The sequence below is a fragment of the Poeciliopsis prolifica genome, unplaced genomic scaffold, assembly GCF_027474105.1.
Source record: "Poeciliopsis prolifica strain line A6 unplaced genomic scaffold, Auburn_PproV2 SCAFFOLD257, whole genome shotgun sequence".
Lineage (NCBI taxonomy): Eukaryota > Metazoa > Chordata > Actinopteri > Cyprinodontiformes > Poeciliidae > Poeciliopsis > Poeciliopsis prolifica.
In genome coordinates, this window is record NW_026562632.1 from 60,910 (window position 1) to 80,122 (window position 19,213).

Below are 19,213 nucleotides of genomic sequence, written 5' to 3' on the forward strand. Positions count from 1 at the left end.
ATTATTTGCCAATTAAATATATCTATGAATATTTTAATTAAATATAATAATGATAGTGTAACCCAGCTATATTTGGGTAGTTTGTGTTATTTGTTTTGTTTGTAATGCTTTTACTTTGTGGGTACTGCCCCTTTAAGAGCAAAGTACTTTACAAGTACTGTACTTTACGGCAGCATTCTGACTGCAGTTGCTAGGGCAACTCCCGGGCTTCGAAGTTTCAGAGCTGCTGCGGAACTGAGACCTGCCAGTCTCTGCCCAGCTTCTGCACATCGCTTGACTCCTTTATGCCTCATGTTTTTCTGCTAGAGCATTATTGTGGCTGATATTGGTGGGAGGAACATTAGGAAGGTGTTCGTGTTCCTGTGGAGGAAAAAAGGGAGGCCGCGAAGTTCCTGTGTCTACGGACGCCGACCGCCATCTTCATTCTGGGTCGCCATCCCAGTCAGGACCACCTCTGGCATCCATCTTTGGCGTATGCAGCACACACATATAGAGCTCTATATGATTTTGTTTGTTTTGTTTTGCTGGCCAGCTTCTTTTATTTTCTTTTACCAAGGACCATGAGAGTGTTCCACTCATGTTTGGAGTGAATGTTGTTTGTTTTGTTTATTTGTGAGATAAACTCAGAATGAGTTAAGATGAGATTGAATGCGTTTCAGTCCAGTAATTTTGTAATAAATCTTACTGGTTGATAGTAAATTGCTATCTGAACCCAAGTGAATTCTATTCTTTGGTTACAATAGCAACTGCAGTGTGTGAAGAGCATTACAATGAACGGCTCTCAGTGAGGCTTCAGTCCTGTCAGTCTTAGTAAAGATCCGTTCAGAAGAATCGGATCGTTCATGAACGTCTCATCATTATGTCACAGCGTTGTTATATACATGCGACATGTCAGTCAACACCTCCACAAAATAATTCAGCGCATGACTGAAAGCGTTTATTCATCACAAATGGAACATATTTATCCCTGTTCAGTTAGTTTTATGACTTCCCGTCCAAGTGGGGATAAAAGTTAGATGTGCAGCGCTGCTGAATTTACCTGTAGACATCGGATTTCTTAAGATTTTATTTCTGACGATGAGACAGACAACTTCTGCCTCTCAGAGGAAACCAATGCGCATGCGCGCAGTGAGAGGAGGAAGCGATGGGAAACAATTAGTAAGTCACGTTGTTTTGATTTTACAGGTTAACACGTGAAGTCCCTGAACTCAACATTTTAACTAACTAAATAAATGAAAAAGTGCAACGAGCCTCGGATGTAACGAGTAACGCGACAGTTTTGTAGAAATGTAGTGAAGTAAAAAGTCCAGATACTTACTGTAAAAGGAAGTGGAGTAAAAATCTACTGAAGTAAAATACGGACACATGAAAATTGTACAGTTACTTCCCACCAGTGTTTGGAGCTGAGCTGGAAGGACAAGCCCTGCAAACTCAACTTCCTTCACAAATAACTAAACCAGTGACCCCATTTGGTCCAGTTTAGATTGGTTTCCTGCCCACTTTGACACAGTTTGGCATTTCTGCTTGTTGCAGGAATTGATTCTCTGACTCCTGGAAAGAGTTTGTGTGACAATTGGTTGATCTGATATGGTGTGAATGTGTGCAGGGTTGCTTTTCCTGTCACTTTCTCTGTTATCCATTTATTCAGCAACTTTGAGATGAACCACTGATCCAAACAACCAACCAACATGACTCAGACAGATTAATCACAAATGAAGTTGTTTCCTCTTGATTACACCTCTAGACATGGAGCTGTGATGGCCGAGAGGTTAAGGCGTTGGACTAGAAATACAATGGGATTTCCCCGCGCAGGTTCAAATCCTGCTCACAGCGAATTCCTACTTTAAATTCAATGCACCTGAAGTTGCTCTACAGACGATTGAGGGATAAAGTCCAAAACCTCTGGAGATCTCCTGGTTTACTTCCTGTTTACCTTTAGGCTATAGGGTACAACATATCTGATATCTTCCTCCAGATGGAAAGAAGTTTGTTTGAGCAGTGCGTGTTGCAGAAAAACACAGGGTTACTATTGTGCGCCATTATTTTTCAGTGATATATTTGTTGCTTCCTGAACAGTCACGTAGACATCGAGCTGTGATGGCTGAGCGGTTAAGGCGTTGGACTAGAAATCCAATGGGGTTTACCCGTGCAGGTTCAAATCCTGCTCACAGCGAATTCCTACTTTAAATTCAATGCACCTGAAGTTGCTCTACAGACGATTGAGGGACAAAGTCCAAAACCTCTGGAGATCTCCTGGTTTACTTCCTGTTTTCCTTTAGGCTATAGGGTACAACATATCTGATATCTTCCTCCAGATGGAAAGAAGTTTGTTTGAGCAGTGCGTGTTGCAGAAAAACACAGGGTTACTATTGTGCGCCATTATTTTTCAGTGATATATTTGTTGCTTCCTGAACAGTCATGTAGACATCGAGCTGTGATGGCTGAGCGGTTAAGGCGTTGGACTAGAAATACAATGGGGTTTCCCCGCGCAGGTTCAAATCCTGCTCACAGCGAATTCCTAGTTTAAATTCAATGCACCAGAAGTTGCTCAATAGAAGATCGAGGGAGAACATCCAAAACCTCTGGAGATCTCCTGTTTACTTCCTGTTTGCCTTTATTTCTGCAGTGACTTGTTACATCCATGTTTTGCTCCTTGGTCACCTGTGGGAACATGGAGCTGTGATGGCCGAGCGGTTAAGGCGTTGGATTTGAAATCCAATGGGGGTTCCCTGCGCAGGTTTGAACCCTGCTTACAATGATATAAGACTACCGAGTTCAACATATAAGATCTTCCTCCAGACGGAGAGAAGTTTGTTTGATGAGTGCGTGTTGCAGAAAAACACATGTTTACTCTTGTGCGCCATTTTTTTTGGTGATATTTTTGTTGATTCCTGAACAGTCATGTAGACATCGAGCTTTGTTGGCCGAGCGGTTAAGGCGTTGGACTAGAAATCCAATGGGGTTTCCCCGCGCAGGTTCAAATCCTGCTCACAGCGAATTCCTACTTTAAATTCAATGCACCAGAAGTTGCTCAATAGAAGATCGAGGGAGAACATCCAAAACCTCTGGAGATCTCTGGGTTTACTTCCTGTTTGCCTTTATTTCTGCAGTGACTTATTGCATCCATGTTTTGCTCCTTGGTCACCGGTGAGAACATTGAGCTGTGATGGCCGTGAAGTTAAGGTGTTGGATTTGAAATCCAGTGGGGTTTCCCCGCGCAGGTTCAAATCCTGCTCACAGCGGCTATATACTGTAACAAGGCAATTGCATATAATATATATGAAGGTTTTACTGTGAATGGTACATATGATATTAGATTCCTGCTCATAGCCACTCACTTGTTAATCACCCTGGAAAGGTTTTACTATCAACATACAATAATGTTACCAGGATTTCCGAAGATCCAGCTTCCCAATCTACTCTAAAAACAAACTTTGCAAATTAAGCTGTTTCCTCTTGATTACACCTGAAGACATGGAGCTGTGATGGCCGAGAGGTTAAGGCGTTGGATTCGAAATCCAATGGGGTTTCCCCACGCAGGTTCGAACCCTGCTCACAGCGATATAAGACTACTGAGTCCAACATATAAGATCTTCCTCCAGATGGAGAGAAGTTTCTTTGATCAGTGCGTGTTGCAGAAAAACACGTTTACTCTTGTGCGACATTATTTTTCAGTGATATTTTTGTTGCTTCCTGAACAGTCATGTAGAGATCGAGCTGTGATGGCCGAGCGGTTAAGGCGTTGGACTTGAAATCCAATGAGGTTTACCCGCGCAGGTTCAAATCCTGCTCACAGCGAATTCCTAGTTTAAATTCAATGCACCTGAAGTTGCTCAACAGACAATGGAAAGACAACATCCAAAACCTCTGGAGATCTCTTGGTTTACTTCATGTTTGCCTTTATTTCTGCAGTGAATTGTTGCATCCATGTTTTGCTCCTTGGTCACCTGTGAGACCATCGAGCTGTGATGGCCGAGAGGTTAAGGCGTTGGATTTGAAATCCAATGGGGCTTCCCCGCGCAGGTTCAAATCCTGCTCACAGCGACTATATACTGTAAATTATATAAATGAAAGGTTTTAGTGTGAATGGTACAAATGATATTAGAATCCTGCTCATAGTAACTCACTTGTTAATCACCCTGGAAAGGCTTTACTATCAACATACAATAAGTTACCAGGATTTCATAAGATCCAGCTTCCAAATGTTGTCTAAGAACAAACTTTGCAAATTAAGCTGTTTCCTCTAGATTATACCTGAAGCACATGAAGCTGTGATGGCCGATATTTTTTTTGTTTCCTGATCAGTCATGTAGAGATCGAGCTGTGATGGCCGAGCGGTTAAGGCGTTGGACTAGAAATCCAATGGGGTTTCCCCACGTAGGTTCAAATCCTGCTCCCAGCGAATTCCTACTTTAAATTCAATGCACCAGAAGTTGCTCAACAGACAATCGAGGGAGAACATCTAAAACCTCTGGATATCTCCAGGTTTAGTTCCTGTTTGCCTTTATTTCTGCAGTGACTTGTTGCATCCATGTTTTGCTCCTTGGTCACCTGTGAGAACATTGAGCTGTGATGGCCGTGAAGTTAAGGCGTTGGATTTGAAAACCAATGGGGTTTCCCTGCGCAGGTTCAAATCCTGCTCACAGCGACAATATACTGTAACAAGGCAATTGCCGATTGTATAAATGAAGGTTTTACTGTGAATGGTACATATGATATTAGATTCCTGCTCATAGCCACTCACTTGTTAATCACCCTGGAAAGGTTTTACTATCATACAATAAAGTTACCAGGATTTCTGAAGATCCAGCTTCCCAATCTAGTCTAAGAACAAACTTTGCAAATTAAGTTGTTTCCTCTTGATTACACCTGAAGACATGGAGCTGTGATGGCCGAGAGGTTAAGGCGTTGGATTCGAAATCCAATGGGGATTCCCGCGTAGGTTCAAATCCTGCTCACAGCGATTTTAGGCTACAGGGTTCAACATATCTGAGATCTTCCTCCAGATGGAGAGAAGTTTATCAGTGTGTTGAAGAAAAAATTTGGTTTACTCTTGTGCATCATTATTTTCCAGTAATGTATTTGTTGCTTCTTGGACAAGTAAGCAGACAAGGAGCTGTGATGGCCGAGCGGTTAAGGTGTTGGACTAGAAATCCAATGGGGTTTCCCCGCGCAGGTTCAAATCCTGCTCACAGCGAATTCCTACTTTAAATTCAATGCACCAGAAGTTGCTCAATAGAAGATCGAGGGAGAACGTCCAAAACCTCTGGAGACCTCATGGTTTACTTCATGTTTGCCTTTATTTCTGCAGTGACTTGTTGCATCCATGTTTTGCTCCTTGGTCACCAGTGAGAATATCGAGCTGTGATGGCCGAGAGGTTAAGGCGTTGGATTTGAAATCCAATGGGGTTTCCCCGCGCAGGTTCGAACCCTGCTCACAGCGATATAAGACTACCGAGTCCAACATATGAGATCTTCCTCCAGACGGAGAGAAGTTTGTTCGATCAGTGCGTGTTGCAGAAAAACACGTTTATTCTCGTGCGCCATTTTTTTTCAGCGATATTTTTTTTGTTTCCTGATCAGTCATGTAGAGATCGAGCTGTGATGACCGAGCGGTTAAGGCGTTGGACTAGAAATCCAATGGGGTTTACAAATCCTGCTCACAGCGAATTCCTAGTTTAAATTCAATGCACCTGAAGTTGCTCTACAGACAGTGGAAAGACAACATCCAAAACCTCTGGAGTTCTCTGGGTTTACTTCCTGTTTGCCTTTATTTCTGCAGTGACTTGTTGCATCCATGTTTTGCTCCTTGGTCACTTGTTAGAATATCGAGCTGTGATGGCCGAGAGGTTAAGGCGTTGGTCTTGAAATCCAATGGGGTTTCCCCGCGCAGGTTCGAACCCTGCTCACAGCGATATAAGACTACCGAGTCCAACATATAAGTTCTTCCTCCAGACGGAGAGAAGTTTGTTTGATCAGTGCGTGTTGCAGAAAAACACGTTTACTCTTGTGCGCCATTATTTTTTTGATATTTTTGTTGATTCCTGAACAGTCATGTAGAGATCGAGCTGTGATGGCCGAGCGGTTAAGGCGTTGGACTAGAAATCCAATGGGGCTTCCCCGCGCAGGTTCAAATCCTGCTCACAGCGACTATATACTGTAAATTATATAATTGAAAGGTTTTAGTGTGAATGGTACAAATGATTTTAGAGTCCTGCTCATAGTAACTAACTTGTTAATCACCCTGGAAAGGCTTTACTATCAACATACAATAAGTTACCAGGATTTCATAAGATCCAGCTTCCAAATGTTGTCTAAGAACAAACTTTGCAAATTAAGCTGTTTCTTGATTATACCTGAAGCACATGGAGCTTTGATGGCCGAGCGGTTAAGGCATTGGACTTGAAATCCAATGGGGTTTCCCCACGTAGGTTCAAATCCTGCTCCCAGCGAATTCCTACTTTAAATTCAATGCACCAGAAGTTGCTCAACAGACAATCGAGGGAGAACATCTAAAACCTCTGGATATCTCCAGGTTTAGTTCCTGTTTGCCTTTATTTCTGCAGTGACTTGTTGCATCCATGTTTTGCTCCTTGGTCACCTGTGAGAACATTGAGCTGTGATGGCCGTGAAGTTAAGGCGTTGGATTTGAAATCCAATGGGGTTTCTCCGCGCAGGTTCAAATCCTGTTCACAGCGACTATATACTGTAACAAGGCAATTGCCGATTGTATAAATGAAGGTTTTACTGTGAATGGTACATATGATATTAGATTCCTGCTCATAGCCACTCTCTTGTTAATCACCCTGGAAAAGTTTTACTATCAACATACAATAAAGTTACCAGGATTTCCGAAGATCCAGCTTCCCAATCTAGTCTAAGAACAAACTTTGAAAATTAAGCTGTTTCCTCTTGATTACACCTGAAGACATGGAGCTGTGTTGGCCGAGAGGTTAAGGCGTTGTATTCGAAATCCAATGGGGATTCCCCGCGTAGGTTCAAATCCTGCTCACAGCGATTTTAGGCTACAGGGTTCAACATATCTGAGATCTTCCTCCAGATGTAGAGAAGTTTATCAGTGTGTGTTGAAGAAAAAAGTTGGTTTACTCTTGTGCATCATTATTTTCCAGTAATGTATTTGTTGCTTCTTGGACAAGTAAGCAGACAAGGAGCTGTGATGGCCGAGCGGTTAAGGCCTTGGACTAGAAATCCAATGGGGTTTCCCCGCGCAGGTTCAAATCCTGCTCACAGCGAATTCCTACTTTAAATTCAATGCACCAGAAGTTGCTCAATAGCAGATCGATGGAGAACATCCAAAACCTCTGGAGATCTCCTGGTTTACTTCCAGTTTGCCTTCAGGCTGTAGGGTACAACATATCTGATATCTTCCTCCAGATGGAAAGAAGTTTGTTTTATCAGTGTGTGTTGCAGAATAACACAGGTTTACTCTTGTGCGGCATTATTTTCCTGTAATATATTTGTTGCTTCTTGAACGATTAAGCAGCCATGGAGCTGTGATGGCCGAGAGGTTAAGGCGTTGGACTAGAAATCCACTGGGGTTTTCCCGCGCAGGTTCAAATCCTGCTCACAGTGAATTCCTAGTTTAAATTCAATGCACCTGAAGTTGCTCAACAGATAATGGAAAGACAACATCCAAAATCTCTGGGTTTACTTCCTGTTTGCCTTTATTTCTGCAGTGACTTGTTGCATCCATGTTTTGCTCCTTGGTCACCTGTGAGAAGATCGAGCTGTGATGGCCGAGAGGTTAAGGCATTGGATTTGAAATCCAATGGGATTTCCCCGCGCAGGTTCGAACCCTGCTCACAGCGATATAAGACTACCGAGTCCAACATATAAGATCTTCCTCCAGACGGAGAGAAGTTTGTTTGATCAGTGCGTGTTGCAGAAAAATACATGTTTACTCTTGTGCGCCATAATTTTTCAGTGATATTTTTGTTGCTTCCTGAACAGTCATGTAGAGATCGAGCTGTGATGGCCGAGCGGTTAAGGCGTTGGATTAGAAATCCAATGGGGTTTACCCGCGCAGGTTCAAATCCTGCTCACAGCGAATTTGTAGTTTAAATTCAATGCACCAGAAGTTGCTCAATAGAAGATCGAGGGAGAACGTCCAAAACCTCTGGAGATCTCCTGGTTTACTTCATGTTTGCCTTTATTTCTGCAGTGACTTGTTGCATCCATGTTTTGCTCCTTGGTCACCTGTGAGAATATCGAGCTGTGATGGCTGAGAGGTTAAGGCGTTGGATTTGAAATCCAATGGGGTTTCCCCGCGCAGGTTCGAACCCTGCTCACAGCGATATAAGACTACCGAGTCCAACATATGAGATCTTCCTCCAGACGGAGAGAAGTTTGTTTGATCAGTGCGTGTTGCAGAAAAAACACATGTTTACTCTTGTGCGCCATTATTTTTCAGTGATATTTTTGTTGCTTCCTGAACAGTCATGTAGAGATCGAGCAGTGATGGCCGAGCGGTTAAGGCGTTGGATTAGAAATCCAATGGGGTTTACCCGCGCAGGTTCAAATCCTGCTCACAGCAAATTCGTAGTTTAAATTCAATGCACCAGAAGTTGCTCAATAGAAGATCGAGGGGAACGTCCAAAACCTCTGGAGATCTCCTGGTTTACTTCATGTTTGACTTTATTTCTGCAGTGACTTGTTGCATCCATGTTTTGCTCCTTGGTCACCTGTGAGAATATCGAGCTGTGATGGCCGAGAGGTTAAGGCGTTGGATTTGAAATCCAATGGGGTTTCCCCGCGCAGGTTCGAACCCTGCTCACAGCGATATAAGACTACGAGTCCAACATATGAGATCTTCCTCCAGACGGAGAGAGGTTTGTTCGATCAGTGCGTGTTGCAGAAAAACACGTTATTCTCGTGCGCCATTTTTTTTTCAGCGATATTTTTTTTGTTTCCTGATCAGTCATGTAGAGATCGAGCTGTGATGGCCGAGCGGTTAAGGCGTTGGACTAGAAATCCAATGGGGTTACCCGCGCAGGTTCAAATCCTGCTCACAGCGAATTCCTACTTTAAATTCAATACACCAGAAGTTGCTCAATAGAAGATCGAGGGAGAACATCCAAAACCTCTGAAGATCTCCTGGTTTACTTCCAGTTTGCCTTCAGGCTGTAGGGTACAACATATCTGATATCTTCCTCCAGATGGAAAGAAGTTTGTTTTATCAGTGTGTGTTGCAGAATAACACAGGTTTACTCTTGTGCGCCATTATTTTCCTGTAATATATTTGTTGCTTCTTGAACGATTAAGCAGCCATGGAGCTGTGATGGCCGAGAGGTTAGACTAGAAATCCACTGGGGTTTTCCCGTGCAGGTTCAAATCCTGCTCACAGTGAATGCCTAGTTTAAATTCAATGCACCTGAAGTTGCTCAACAGATAATGGAAAGACAACATCCAAAATCTCTGGGTTTACTTCCTGTTTGCCTTTATTTCTGCAGTGACTTGTTGCATCCATGTTTTGCTCCTTGGTCACCTGTGAGAATATCGAGCTGTGATGGCTGAGAGGTTAAGACGTTGGATTTGAAATCCAATGGGGTTTCCCCGCGCAGGTTCGAACCCTGCTCACAGCGATATAAGACTACGGAGTCCAACATATGAGATCTACCTCCAGACGGAGAGAAGTTTGTTCGATCAGTGCGTGTTGCAGAAAAACACGTTTATTCTCGTGCGCCATTTTTTTTCAGCGATATTTTTTTTGTTTCCTGATCAGTCATGTAGAGATCGAGCTGTGATGGCCGAGCGGTTAAGGCGTTGGACTAGAAATCCAATGGGTTTACCCGCGCAGGTTCAAATCCTGCTCACAGCGAATTCCTAGTTTAAATTCAATGCACCAGAAGTTGCTCAATAGAAGATCGAGGGGGAGAACGTCCAAAACCTCTGGAGATATCCTGGTTTACTTCATGTTTGCCTTTATTTCTGCAGTGACTTGTTGCATCCATGTTTTGCTCCTTGGTCACCTGTGAGAATATCGAGCTGTGATGCCGAGAGGTTAAGGCGTTGGATTTGAAATCCAATGGTGTTTCCCTGCGCAGGTTCGAACCCTGCTCACAGCGATATAAGACTACCGAGTCCAACATATGAGATCTTCCTCCAGACGGAGAGAAGTTTTGTTTGATCAGTGCGTGTTGCAGAAAACACATGTTTACTCTTGTGCGCCATTATTTTTCAGTGATATTTTTGTTGATTCCTGAACAGTCATGTAGAGATCGAGCTGTGATGGCCGAGCGGTTAAGGCGTTGGACTAGAAATCCAATGGGTTTACCCGCGCAGGTTCAAATCCTGCTCACAGCGAATTCCTAGTTTAAATTCAATGCAACAGAAGTTGCTCAATAGAAGATCGAGGGAGAACGTCCAAAACTTCTGGAGATCTCCTGGTTTACTTCATGTTTGCCTTTATTTCTGCAGTGACTTGTTGCATCCATGTTTTGCTCCTTGGTCACCTGTGAGAATATTGAGCTGTGATGGCCGAGAGGTTAAGGCGTTGGATTTGAAATCCAATGGGGTTTCCCCGCGCAGGTTCGAACCCTGCTCACAGCGGTATAAGACTCCCGAGTCCAACATATGAGATCTTCCTCCAGACGGAGAGAATTTGTTTGATCAGTGCGTGTTGCAGAAAAATGCATATTACTCTTGTGCGCCATTATTTTTCAATGATATTTTTGTTGATTCCTGAACAGTCATGTAGAGATCGAGCTGTGATGGCCGAGAGGTTAAGGCGTTGGACTTGAAATCAAATGAGGTTTCCCCGCGCAGGTTCGAACCCTGTCAAGCGATATAAGACTACCGAGTCCAACATATGAGATGTCCCTCCAGACAGAGAGAAGTTTGTTCGATCAGTGCGTGTTGCAGAAAAACACGTTTTTTTCTCGTGCGCCATTTTTTTTCAGCGATATTTTTTTTGTTTCCTGATCAGTCATGTAGAGATCGAGCTGTGATGGCCGAGCGGTTAAGGCGTGGACTAGAAATCCAATGGGGTTTACCCGCGCAGGTTCAAATCCTGCTCACAGCGAATTCCTAGTTTAATTTCAATGCACCTGAAGTTGCTCAACAGACAATGGAAAGACAACATCCAAAACCTCTGGAGTTCTCTGGGTTTACTTCCTGTTTGCCTTTATTTCTGCAGTGACTTGTTGCATCCATGTTTTGCTCCCTTGGTCACCTGTGAGAAGATCGAGCTGTGATGGCCGAGAGGTTAAGGCGTTGGATTTGAAATCCAATGGGGTTTCCCCGCGCAGGTTCGAACCCTGCTCACAGCGATATAAGACTACCGAGTCCACATGAGATCTTCCTCCAGACGGAGAGAGGTTTGTTCGTCAGTGCGTGTTGCAGAAAAACACGTTTATTCTCGTGCGCCATTTTTTTCAGCGATATTTTTTTTGTTTCCTGATCATCATGTAGAGATCGAGCTGTGATGGCCGAGCGGTTAAGGCGTTGGACTAGAATCCAATGGGGTTTCCCCGCGCAAGTTCGAACCCTGCTCACAGCGATATAAGACTACCGAGTCCAACATATGAGATCTTCCTCCAGACGGAGAGAAGTTTGTTCGATCAGTGCGTGTTGCAGAAAAAACACGTTTATTCTCGTGGCGCCATTTTTTTTCAGCGATATTTTTTTTGTTTCCTGATCAGTCATGTAAGATCGAGCTGTGATGGCCGAGCGGTTAAGGCGTTGGACTAGAAATCCAATGGGGTTTACCCGCGCAGGTTCAAATCCTGCTCACAGCAAATTCGTAGTTTAAATTCAATGCACCAGAAGTTGCTCATAGAAGATCGAGGGAGAACGTCCAAACCTCTGGAGATCTCCTGGTTTACTTCATGTTTGCCTTTATTTCTGCAGTGACTTGTTGCATCCATGTTTTGCTCCTTGGTCACCTGTGAGAATATCGAGCTGTGATGGCCGAGAGGTAAGGCGTTTGGATTTGAAATCCAATGGGGTTTCCCCGCGCAGGTTCGAACCCTGCCTCACAGCGATATAAGACTACCGAGTCCAACATATGAGATCTTCTCCAGACGGAGAGAAGTTTTGTTCGATCAGTGCGTGTTGCAGAAAAACACGTTTATTCTCGTGCGCCATTTTTTTTCAGCGATATTTTTTTTGTTTTCTGATCAGTCATGTAGAGATCGAGCTGTGATGGCCGAGCGTTAAGGCGTTGGACTAGAAATCCAATGGGGTTTACCCGCGCAGGTTCAAATCCTGCTCACAGCGAATTCCTAGTTTAAATTCAATGCACCATAAGTTGCTCAATAAAAGATCGAGGGAGAACGTCCAAAACCTCTGGAGATATCCTGGTTTACTTCATGTTTGCCTTTATTTCTGCAGTGACTTGTTGCATCCATGTTTGCTCCTTGGTCACCTGTGAGAATATCGAGCTGTGATGGCGAGAGGTTAAGGCGTTGGATTTGAAATCCAATGGTGTTTCCCTGCGCAGGTTCGAACCCTGCTCCCAGCGATATAAGACTACGAGTCCACATATGAGATCTTCCTCCAGACGGAGAGAAGTTTGTTTGATCAGTGCGTGTTGCAGAAAAACACATGTTTACTCTTGTGCGCCATTATTTTTCAGTGATATTTTTGTTGATTCCTGAACAGTCATGTAGAGATCGAGCTGTGATGGCCGAGCGGTTAAGGCGTTGGACTAGAAATCCAATGGGTTTACCCGCGCAGGTTCAAATCCGCTCACAGCGAATTCCTAGTTTAAATTCATGCAACAGAAGTTGCTCAATAGAAGATCGAGGGAGAACGTCCAAAACTTCTGGAGATCTCCTGGTTTTACTTCATGTTTGCCTTTATTTCTGCAGTGACTTGTTGCATCCATGTTTTGCTCCTTGGTCACCTGTGAGAATATTGAGCTGTGATGGCCGAGAGGTTAGGCGTTGGATTGAAATCCAATGGGGTTTCCCCGCGCAGGTTCGAACCCTGCTCACAGCGATATAAACTCCCGAGTCCAACATATGAGATCTTCCTCCAGACGAGAGAAGTTTGTTTTGATCAGTGCGTGTTGCAGAAAAATGCATATTTACTCTTGTGCGCCATTATTTTTCAATGATATTTTTGTTGATTCCTGAACAGTCATGTAGAGATCGAGCTGTGATGGCCGAGAGGTTAAGGTGTTGGACTTGAAATCAAATGAGTTTCCCCGCAGGTTCGAACCCTGGTCACAGCGATATAAGACTACCGAGTCCAACATATGAGATGTCCCTCCAGACGGAGAGAAGTTTGTTCGATCAGTGCGTGTTGCAGAAAAACACGTTTTTTCTCGTGCGCCATTTTTTTTCAGCGATATTTTTTTTTTGTTTCCTGATCAGTCATGTAGAGATCGAGCTGTGATGGCCGAGCGGTTAAGGCGTTGGACTAGAAATCCAATGGGGTTTACCCGCGCAGGTTCAAATCCTGCTCACAGCGAATTCCTAGTTTAATTTCAATGCACCTGAAGTTGCTCAACAGACAATGGAAAGACAACATCCAAAACCTCTGGAGTTCTCTGGTTTTACTTCCTGTTTGCCTTTATTTCTGCAGTGACTTGTTGCATCCATGTTTTTGCTCCTTGGTCACCTGTGAGAAGATCGAGCTGTGATGGCCGAGAGGTTAAGGCGTTGGATTTGAATCCAATGGGTTTCCCCGCGCAGGTTCGAACCCTGCTCACAGCGATATAAGACTACCGAGTCAACATATGAAGATCTTCCTCCAGACGGAGAGAGGTTTGTTCGATCAGTGCGTGTTGCAGAAAAACACGTTTATTCTCGTGCGCCATTTTTTTTTTCAGCGTATTTTTTTTGTTTCCTGATCAGTCATGTAGAGATCGAGCTGAGCTGTGATGGCCGAGCGGTTAAGGCGTTGGACTAGAATCCAATGGGGTTTCCCCGCGCAAGTTCGAACCCTGCTCACAGCGATATAAGACTACCGAGTCCAACATAATGAGATCTTCCTCCAGACGGAGAGAAGTTTGTTCGATCAGTGCGTGTTGCAGAAAAAAACGTTTATTCTCGTGCGCCATTTTTTTTTCAGCGATATTTTTTTGTTTCCTGATCAGTCATGTAGAGATCGAGCTGTGATGCCGAGCGGTTAAGGCGTTGGACTAGAAATCCAATGGGGTTTACCCGCGCAGTTCAAATCCTGCTCACAGCAAATTCGTAGTTTAAATTCAATGCACCAGAAGTTGCTCAATAGAAGATCGAGGGAGAACGTCCAAAACCTCTGGAGATCTCCTGGTTTACTTCATGTTTGCCTTTATTTCTGCAGTGACTTGTTGCATCCATGTTTTGCTCCTTGGTCACCTGTGAGAAATATCGAGCTGTGATGCCGAGAGTTAAGGCGTTGGATTTGAAATCCAATGGGGTTTCCCCGCGCAGGTTCGAACCCTGCTCACGCGATATAAGACTACCGAGTCCAACATATGAGATCTTCCTCCCAGACGGAGAGAAGTTTGTTCGATCAGTGCTGTTGCAGAAAAACACGTTTATTCTCGTGCGCCATTTTTTTTCAGCGATATTTTTTTTGTTTTCTGATCAGTCATGTAGAGATCGAGCTGTGATGGCCGAGCGGTTAAGGCGTTGGACTAGAAATCCAATGGGGTTTACCCGCGCAGGTTCAATCCTGCTCACAGCGAATTCCTAGTTTAAATTCAATGCACCAGAAGTTGCTCAATAGAAGATCGAGGGAGAACGTCCAAACCTCTGGAGATATCCTGGTTTACTTCATGTTTGCCTTTATTTCTGCAGTGACTTGTTGCATCCATGTTTTGCTCCTTGTCACCTGTGAGAATATCGAGCTGTGATGGCCGAGAGGTTAAGGCGTTGGATTTGAAATCCAATGGTGTTTCCCTGCGCAGGTTCGAACCCTGCTCCACAGCGATATAAGACTACCGAGTCCAACATATAGATCTTCCTCCAGACGAGAGAAGTTTTGTTCGATCAGTGCGTGTTGCAGAAAAACACGTTTATTCTCGTGCGCCATTTTTTTTCAGCGATATTTTTTTGTTTCCTGATCAGTCATGTAGAGATCGAGCTGTGATGGCCGAGCGTTAAGGCGTTGGACTAGAAATCCAATGGGGTTTACCCGCGCAGGTTCAAATCCTGCTCACAGCGAATTCTGAAGTTCACTTCAATGCACCTGAAGTTGCTCAACAGACAATGGAAAGACAACATCCAAAACCTCTGGAGTTCTCTGGGTTTACTTCCTGTTTGCCTTTATTTCTGCAGTGACTTGTTGCATCCATGTTTTGCTCCTTGGTCACCTGTGAGAAGATCGAGCTGTGATGGCCGAGAGGTTAAGGCGTTGGATTTGAAATCCAATGGGGTTTCCCCGCGCAGGTTCGAACCCTGCTCACAGCGATATAAGACTCCCGAGTCCAACATATGAGATCTTCCTCCAGACGGAGAGAGGTATGTTCGATCAGTGCGTGTTGCAGAAAAAACACGTTTATTCTCGTGCGCCATTTTTTTTTCAGCGATATTTTTTTTGTTTCCTGATCAGTCATGTAGAGATCGAGCTGTGATGGCCGAGCGGTTAAGGCGTTGGACTAGAAATCCAATGGGGTTTTTCCCGCGCAGGTTCGAACCCTGCTCACAGCGATATAAGACTACCGAGTCCAACATATGAGATCTTCCTCCAGACGGAGAGAAGTTTGTTCGATCAGTGCGTGTTGCAGAAAAACACGTTTACTCTCGTGCGCCATTTTTTTTCAGCGATATTTTTTTTTTTCCTGATCAGTCATGTAGTGATCGAGCTGTGATGCCGAGCGGTTAAGGCGTTGGACTAGAAATCCAATGGGGTTTACCCGCGCAGGTTCAAATCCTGCTCACAGCAAATTCGTAGTTTAAATTCAATGCACCAGAAGTTGCTCAATAGAAGATCGAGGGAGAACGTCCAAACCTCTGGAGATCTCCTGGTTTACTTCATGTTTGCCTTTATTTCTGCAGTGACTTGTTGCATCCATGTTTTGCTCCTTGGTCACCTGTGAGAATATCGAGCTGTGATGGCCGAGAGGTTAAGGCTTGGATTTGAAATCCAATGGGGTTTCCCGCGCAGGTTCGAACCCTGCTCACAGCGATATAAGACTACCGAGTCCAACATATGAGATCTTCCTCCAGACGGAGAGAAGTTTGTTCGATCAGTGCGTGTTGCAGAAAAACACGTTTATTCTCGTGCGCCATTTTTTTTCAGCGATATTTTTTTTGTTTCCTATCAGTCATGTAGAGATCGAGCTGTGATGGCTGAGCGGTTAAGGCGTTGGACTAGAAATCCAATGGGGTTTCCCCGCGCAAGTTCGAACCCTGCTCACAGCGATATAAGACTACCGAGTCCAACATATGAGATCTTCCTCCAGACGGAGAGAAGTTTGTTCGATCATGTGCGTGTTGCAGAAAAACGTTTATTCTCGTGCGCCATTTTTTTTCAGCGATATTTTTTTTTGTTTCCTGATCAGTCATGTAGAGATCGAGCTGTGATGGCCGACGGTTAAGGCGTTGGACTAGAAATCCAATGGGGTTTACCCGCGCAGGTTCAAATCCTGCTCACAGCGAATTCCTAGTTTAAATTCAATGCACCAGCAGTTGCTCAATAGAAGATCGAGGGAGAACGTCCAAAACCTCTGGAGATATCCTGGTTTACTTCATGTTTGCCTTTATTTCTGCAGTGACTTGTTGCATCCATGTTTTGCTCCTTGGTCACCTGTGAGAAGATCGAGCTGTGATGGCCGAGAGGTTAAGGCGTTGGATTTGAAATCCAATGGTGTTTTGCGCATGTTCGAACCCTGCTCACAGCGATATAGACTACCGAGTCCAACATATGAGATCTTCCTCCAGACGGAGAGAAGTTTGTTTGATCAGTGCGTGTTGCAGAAAAACACGTTTATTCTCGTGCGCCATTTTTTTTCAGCGATATTTTTTTTGTTTCCTGATCAGTCATGTAGAGATCGAGCTGTGATGGCCGAGCGTTAAGGCGTTGGACTAGAAATCCAATGGGGTTTACCCGCGCAGGTTCAAATCCTGCTCACAGCGAATTCCTAGTTTAATTTCAATGCACCTGAAGTTGCTCACAGACAATGGAAAGACAACATCCAAAACCTCTGGAGTTCTCTGGTTTACTTCCTGTTTGCCTTTATTTCTGCAGTGACTTGTTGCATCCATGTTTTGCTCCTTGGTCACCTGTGAGAAGATCGAGCTGTGATGGCCGAGAGGTTAAGGCGTTGGATTTGAAATCCAATGGGTTTCCCCGCGCAGGTTCGAACCCTGCTCACAGCGATATAAGACTCCCGAGTCCAACATAGATCTTCCTCCAGACGAGAGAGGTTTGTTCGATCAGTGCGTGTTGCAGAAAAACACGTTTATTCTCGTGCGCCATTTTTTTTTCAGCGATATTTTTTTTGTTTCCTGATCAGTCATGTAGAGATCGAGCTGTGATGGCCGAGCGGTTAAGGCGTTGGAATAGAAATCCATGGGGTTTCCCCGCGCAGGTTTCGAACCCTGCTCACAGCGATATAAGACTACCGAGTCCAACATATGAGATCTTCCTCCAGACGGAGAGAATTTGTTCGATCAGTGCGTGTTGCAGAAAAACACGTTTATTCTCGTGCGCCATTTTTTTTCAGCGATATTTTTTTTGTTTCCTGATCAGTCATGTAGTGATCGAGCTGTGATGGCCGAGCGGTTAAGGCGTTGGACTAGAAATCCAATGGGGTTTACCCGCGCAGGTTCAAATCCTGCTCACAGCAAATTCGTAGTTTAAATTCAATGCCCAGAAGTTGCTCAATAGAAGATCGAGGGAGAACGTCCAAAACCTCTGGAGATCTCCTGGTTTACTTCATGTTTGCCTTTATTTCTGCAGTGACTTGTTGCATCCATGTTTGCTCCTTGGTCACCTGTGAGAATATCGAGCTGTGATGGCCGAGAGGTTAAGGCGTTGGATTTGAAATCCAATGGGGTTTCCCCGCGCAGGTTCGAACCCTGCTCACAGCGATATAAGACTACCGAGTCCAACATATGAGATCTTCCTCCAGACGGAGAGAAGTTTGTCGATCAGTGCGTGTTGCAGAAAAACACGTTTATTCTCGTGCGCCATTTTTTTTCAGCGATATTTTTTTTTGTTTCCTGATCAGTCATGTAGAGATCGAGCTGTGATGGCCGAGCGGTTAAGGCGTTGGACTAGAAATCCAATGGGGTTTACCCGCGCAGGTTCAAATCCTGCTCACAGCGAATTCCTAGTTTAAATTCAATGCACCAGAAGTTGCTCAATAGAAGATCGATAAAACGTCCAAAACCTCTGGAGATATCCTGGTTTACTTCATGTTTGCCTTTATTTCTGCAGTGACTTGTTGCATCCATGTTTTGCTCCTTGGTCACCTGTGAGAATATCGAGCTGTGATGGCCGAGAGGTTAAGGCGTTGGATTTGAAATCCAATGGGGTTTCCCTGCGCAGGTTCGAACCCTGCTCACAGCGATATAAGACTACCGAGTCCAACATATGAGATCTTCCTCCAGACGGAGAGAAGTTTGTTTGATCAGTGCGTGTTGCAGAAAAACACATGTTTACTCTTGTGCGCCATTATTTTTCAGTGATATTTTTGTTGATTCCTGAACAGTCATGTAGAGATCGAGCTGTGATGGCCGAGCGGTTAAGGCGTTGGACTAGAATCCAATGGGGGTTTACCCCGCGCAGGTTCAAATCCTGCTCACAGCGAATTCCTAGTTTAAATTCAATGCACCAGAAGTTGCTCAATAGAAGATCGAGGGAGAACGTCCAAAACCTCTGGAGATCTCCTGGTTTACTTCTGTTTGCCTTTTATTTCTGCAGTGACTTGTTGCATCCATGTGTTTTGCTCCTTGGTCACCTGTGAGAATATTGAGCTGTGATGGCCGAGAGGTTAAGGCGTTGGATTTGAAATCCAATGGGGTTTCCCCGCGCAGGTTCGAACCCTGCTCACAGCGATATAAGACTCCCGAGTCCAACATATGAGATCTTCTCCAGACGGAGAGAAGTTTGTTTGATCAGTGCGTGTTGCAGAAAAATGCATATTTACTCTTGTGCGCCATTATTTTTCAATGATATTTGTTGATTCCTGAACAGTCATGTAGAGATCGAGCTGTGATGGCCGAGAGTTAAGGCGTTGGACTTGAAATCAAATGAGGTTTCCCCGCGCAGGTTCGAACCCTGGTCACAGCGATATAAGACTACCGAGTCCAAC

At 44.3% G+C, this 19,213-nt stretch overlaps 32 non-coding genes across 32 annotated transcripts; all 32 read left to right on the top strand.

Annotated features, from left to right (window-relative positions):
* Positions 1-2,091: 2,091 nt before the first annotated feature.
* trnas-aga (transfer RNA serine (anticodon AGA)) lies at positions 2,092-2,173 on the top strand. Its single transcript has one exon. It is a non-coding gene; the product is annotated as a tRNA-Ser (tRNA).
* Positions 2,174-3,479: 1,306 nt separating this feature from the next.
* On the top strand, positions 3,480-3,561 carry trnas-cga (transfer RNA serine (anticodon CGA)). Its single transcript has one exon. It is a non-coding gene; the product is annotated as a tRNA-Ser (tRNA).
* A 155-nt stretch (positions 3,562-3,716) lies between these two features.
* trnas-uga (transfer RNA serine (anticodon UGA)) lies at positions 3,717-3,798 on the top strand. Its single transcript has one exon. It is a non-coding gene; the product is annotated as a tRNA-Ser (tRNA).
* A 164-nt stretch (positions 3,799-3,962) lies between these two features.
* Positions 3,963-4,044, top strand: trnas-uga (transfer RNA serine (anticodon UGA)). Its single transcript has one exon. It is a non-coding gene; the product is annotated as a tRNA-Ser (tRNA).
* An 838-nt stretch (positions 4,045-4,882) lies between these two features.
* On the top strand, positions 4,883-4,963 carry trnas-cga (transfer RNA serine (anticodon CGA)). Its single transcript has one exon. It is a non-coding gene; the product is annotated as a tRNA-Ser (tRNA).
* A 152-nt stretch (positions 4,964-5,115) lies between these two features.
* trnas-aga (transfer RNA serine (anticodon AGA)) lies at positions 5,116-5,197 on the top strand. Its single transcript has one exon. It is a non-coding gene; the product is annotated as a tRNA-Ser (tRNA).
* A 164-nt stretch (positions 5,198-5,361) lies between these two features.
* trnas-uga (transfer RNA serine (anticodon UGA)) lies at positions 5,362-5,443 on the top strand. Its single transcript has one exon. It is a non-coding gene; the product is annotated as a tRNA-Ser (tRNA).
* A 389-nt stretch (positions 5,444-5,832) lies between these two features.
* Positions 5,833-5,914, top strand: trnas-uga (transfer RNA serine (anticodon UGA)). The gene has a single exon. It is a non-coding gene; the product is annotated as a tRNA-Ser (tRNA).
* A 153-nt stretch (positions 5,915-6,067) lies between these two features.
* trnas-aga (transfer RNA serine (anticodon AGA)) lies at positions 6,068-6,149 on the top strand. The gene has a single exon. It is a non-coding gene; the product is annotated as a tRNA-Ser (tRNA).
* A 786-nt stretch (positions 6,150-6,935) lies between these two features.
* Positions 6,936-7,017, top strand: trnas-cga (transfer RNA serine (anticodon CGA)). Its single transcript has one exon. It is a non-coding gene; the product is annotated as a tRNA-Ser (tRNA).
* A 154-nt stretch (positions 7,018-7,171) lies between these two features.
* Positions 7,172-7,253, top strand: trnas-aga (transfer RNA serine (anticodon AGA)). The gene has a single exon. It is a non-coding gene; the product is annotated as a tRNA-Ser (tRNA).
* Positions 7,254-7,747: 494 nt separating this feature from the next.
* Positions 7,748-7,829, top strand: trnas-uga (transfer RNA serine (anticodon UGA)). Its single transcript has one exon. It is a non-coding gene; the product is annotated as a tRNA-Ser (tRNA).
* A 157-nt stretch (positions 7,830-7,986) lies between these two features.
* On the top strand, positions 7,987-8,068 carry trnas-aga (transfer RNA serine (anticodon AGA)). The gene has a single exon. It is a non-coding gene; the product is annotated as a tRNA-Ser (tRNA).
* Positions 8,069-8,232: 164 nt separating this feature from the next.
* trnas-uga (transfer RNA serine (anticodon UGA)) lies at positions 8,233-8,314 on the top strand. The gene has a single exon. It is a non-coding gene; the product is annotated as a tRNA-Ser (tRNA).
* A 403-nt stretch (positions 8,315-8,717) lies between these two features.
* On the top strand, positions 8,718-8,799 carry trnas-uga (transfer RNA serine (anticodon UGA)). The gene has a single exon. It is a non-coding gene; the product is annotated as a tRNA-Ser (tRNA).
* Positions 8,800-8,953: 154 nt separating this feature from the next.
* trnas-aga (transfer RNA serine (anticodon AGA)) lies at positions 8,954-9,034 on the top strand. Its single transcript has one exon. It is a non-coding gene; the product is annotated as a tRNA-Ser (tRNA).
* Positions 9,035-9,520: 486 nt separating this feature from the next.
* On the top strand, positions 9,521-9,602 carry trnas-uga (transfer RNA serine (anticodon UGA)). Its single transcript has one exon. It is a non-coding gene; the product is annotated as a tRNA-Ser (tRNA).
* A 155-nt stretch (positions 9,603-9,757) lies between these two features.
* Positions 9,758-9,838, top strand: trnas-aga (transfer RNA serine (anticodon AGA)). The gene has a single exon. It is a non-coding gene; the product is annotated as a tRNA-Ser (tRNA).
* A 404-nt stretch (positions 9,839-10,242) lies between these two features.
* trnas-aga (transfer RNA serine (anticodon AGA)) lies at positions 10,243-10,323 on the top strand. The gene has a single exon. It is a non-coding gene; the product is annotated as a tRNA-Ser (tRNA).
* Positions 10,324-10,487: 164 nt separating this feature from the next.
* Positions 10,488-10,569, top strand: trnas-uga (transfer RNA serine (anticodon UGA)). The gene has a single exon. It is a non-coding gene; the product is annotated as a tRNA-Ser (tRNA).
* Positions 10,570-11,206: 637 nt separating this feature from the next.
* Positions 11,207-11,288, top strand: trnas-uga (transfer RNA serine (anticodon UGA)). The gene has a single exon. It is a non-coding gene; the product is annotated as a tRNA-Ser (tRNA).
* Positions 11,289-11,674: 386 nt separating this feature from the next.
* On the top strand, positions 11,675-11,756 carry trnas-aga (transfer RNA serine (anticodon AGA)). The gene has a single exon. It is a non-coding gene; the product is annotated as a tRNA-Ser (tRNA).
* A 162-nt stretch (positions 11,757-11,918) lies between these two features.
* On the top strand, positions 11,919-12,001 carry trnas-uga (transfer RNA serine (anticodon UGA)). Its single transcript has one exon. It is a non-coding gene; the product is annotated as a tRNA-Ser (tRNA).
* Positions 12,002-13,352: 1,351 nt separating this feature from the next.
* On the top strand, positions 13,353-13,434 carry trnas-aga (transfer RNA serine (anticodon AGA)). Its single transcript has one exon. It is a non-coding gene; the product is annotated as a tRNA-Ser (tRNA).
* Positions 13,435-15,280: 1,846 nt separating this feature from the next.
* On the top strand, positions 15,281-15,362 carry trnas-uga (transfer RNA serine (anticodon UGA)). The gene has a single exon. It is a non-coding gene; the product is annotated as a tRNA-Ser (tRNA).
* A 157-nt stretch (positions 15,363-15,519) lies between these two features.
* On the top strand, positions 15,520-15,602 carry trnas-aga (transfer RNA serine (anticodon AGA)). Its single transcript has one exon. It is a non-coding gene; the product is annotated as a tRNA-Ser (tRNA).
* A 1,590-nt stretch (positions 15,603-17,192) lies between these two features.
* Positions 17,193-17,273, top strand: trnas-uga (transfer RNA serine (anticodon UGA)). Its single transcript has one exon. It is a non-coding gene; the product is annotated as a tRNA-Ser (tRNA).
* Positions 17,274-17,661: 388 nt separating this feature from the next.
* Positions 17,662-17,743, top strand: trnas-aga (transfer RNA serine (anticodon AGA)). The gene has a single exon. It is a non-coding gene; the product is annotated as a tRNA-Ser (tRNA).
* A 162-nt stretch (positions 17,744-17,905) lies between these two features.
* trnas-uga (transfer RNA serine (anticodon UGA)) lies at positions 17,906-17,987 on the top strand. Its single transcript has one exon. It is a non-coding gene; the product is annotated as a tRNA-Ser (tRNA).
* Positions 17,988-18,142: 155 nt separating this feature from the next.
* On the top strand, positions 18,143-18,224 carry trnas-aga (transfer RNA serine (anticodon AGA)). The gene has a single exon. It is a non-coding gene; the product is annotated as a tRNA-Ser (tRNA).
* Positions 18,225-18,386: 162 nt separating this feature from the next.
* Positions 18,387-18,468, top strand: trnas-uga (transfer RNA serine (anticodon UGA)). Its single transcript has one exon. It is a non-coding gene; the product is annotated as a tRNA-Ser (tRNA).
* A 406-nt stretch (positions 18,469-18,874) lies between these two features.
* trnas-uga (transfer RNA serine (anticodon UGA)) lies at positions 18,875-18,956 on the top strand. Its single transcript has one exon. It is a non-coding gene; the product is annotated as a tRNA-Ser (tRNA).
* The last annotated feature ends 257 nt before the right edge of the window (positions 18,957-19,213 follow it).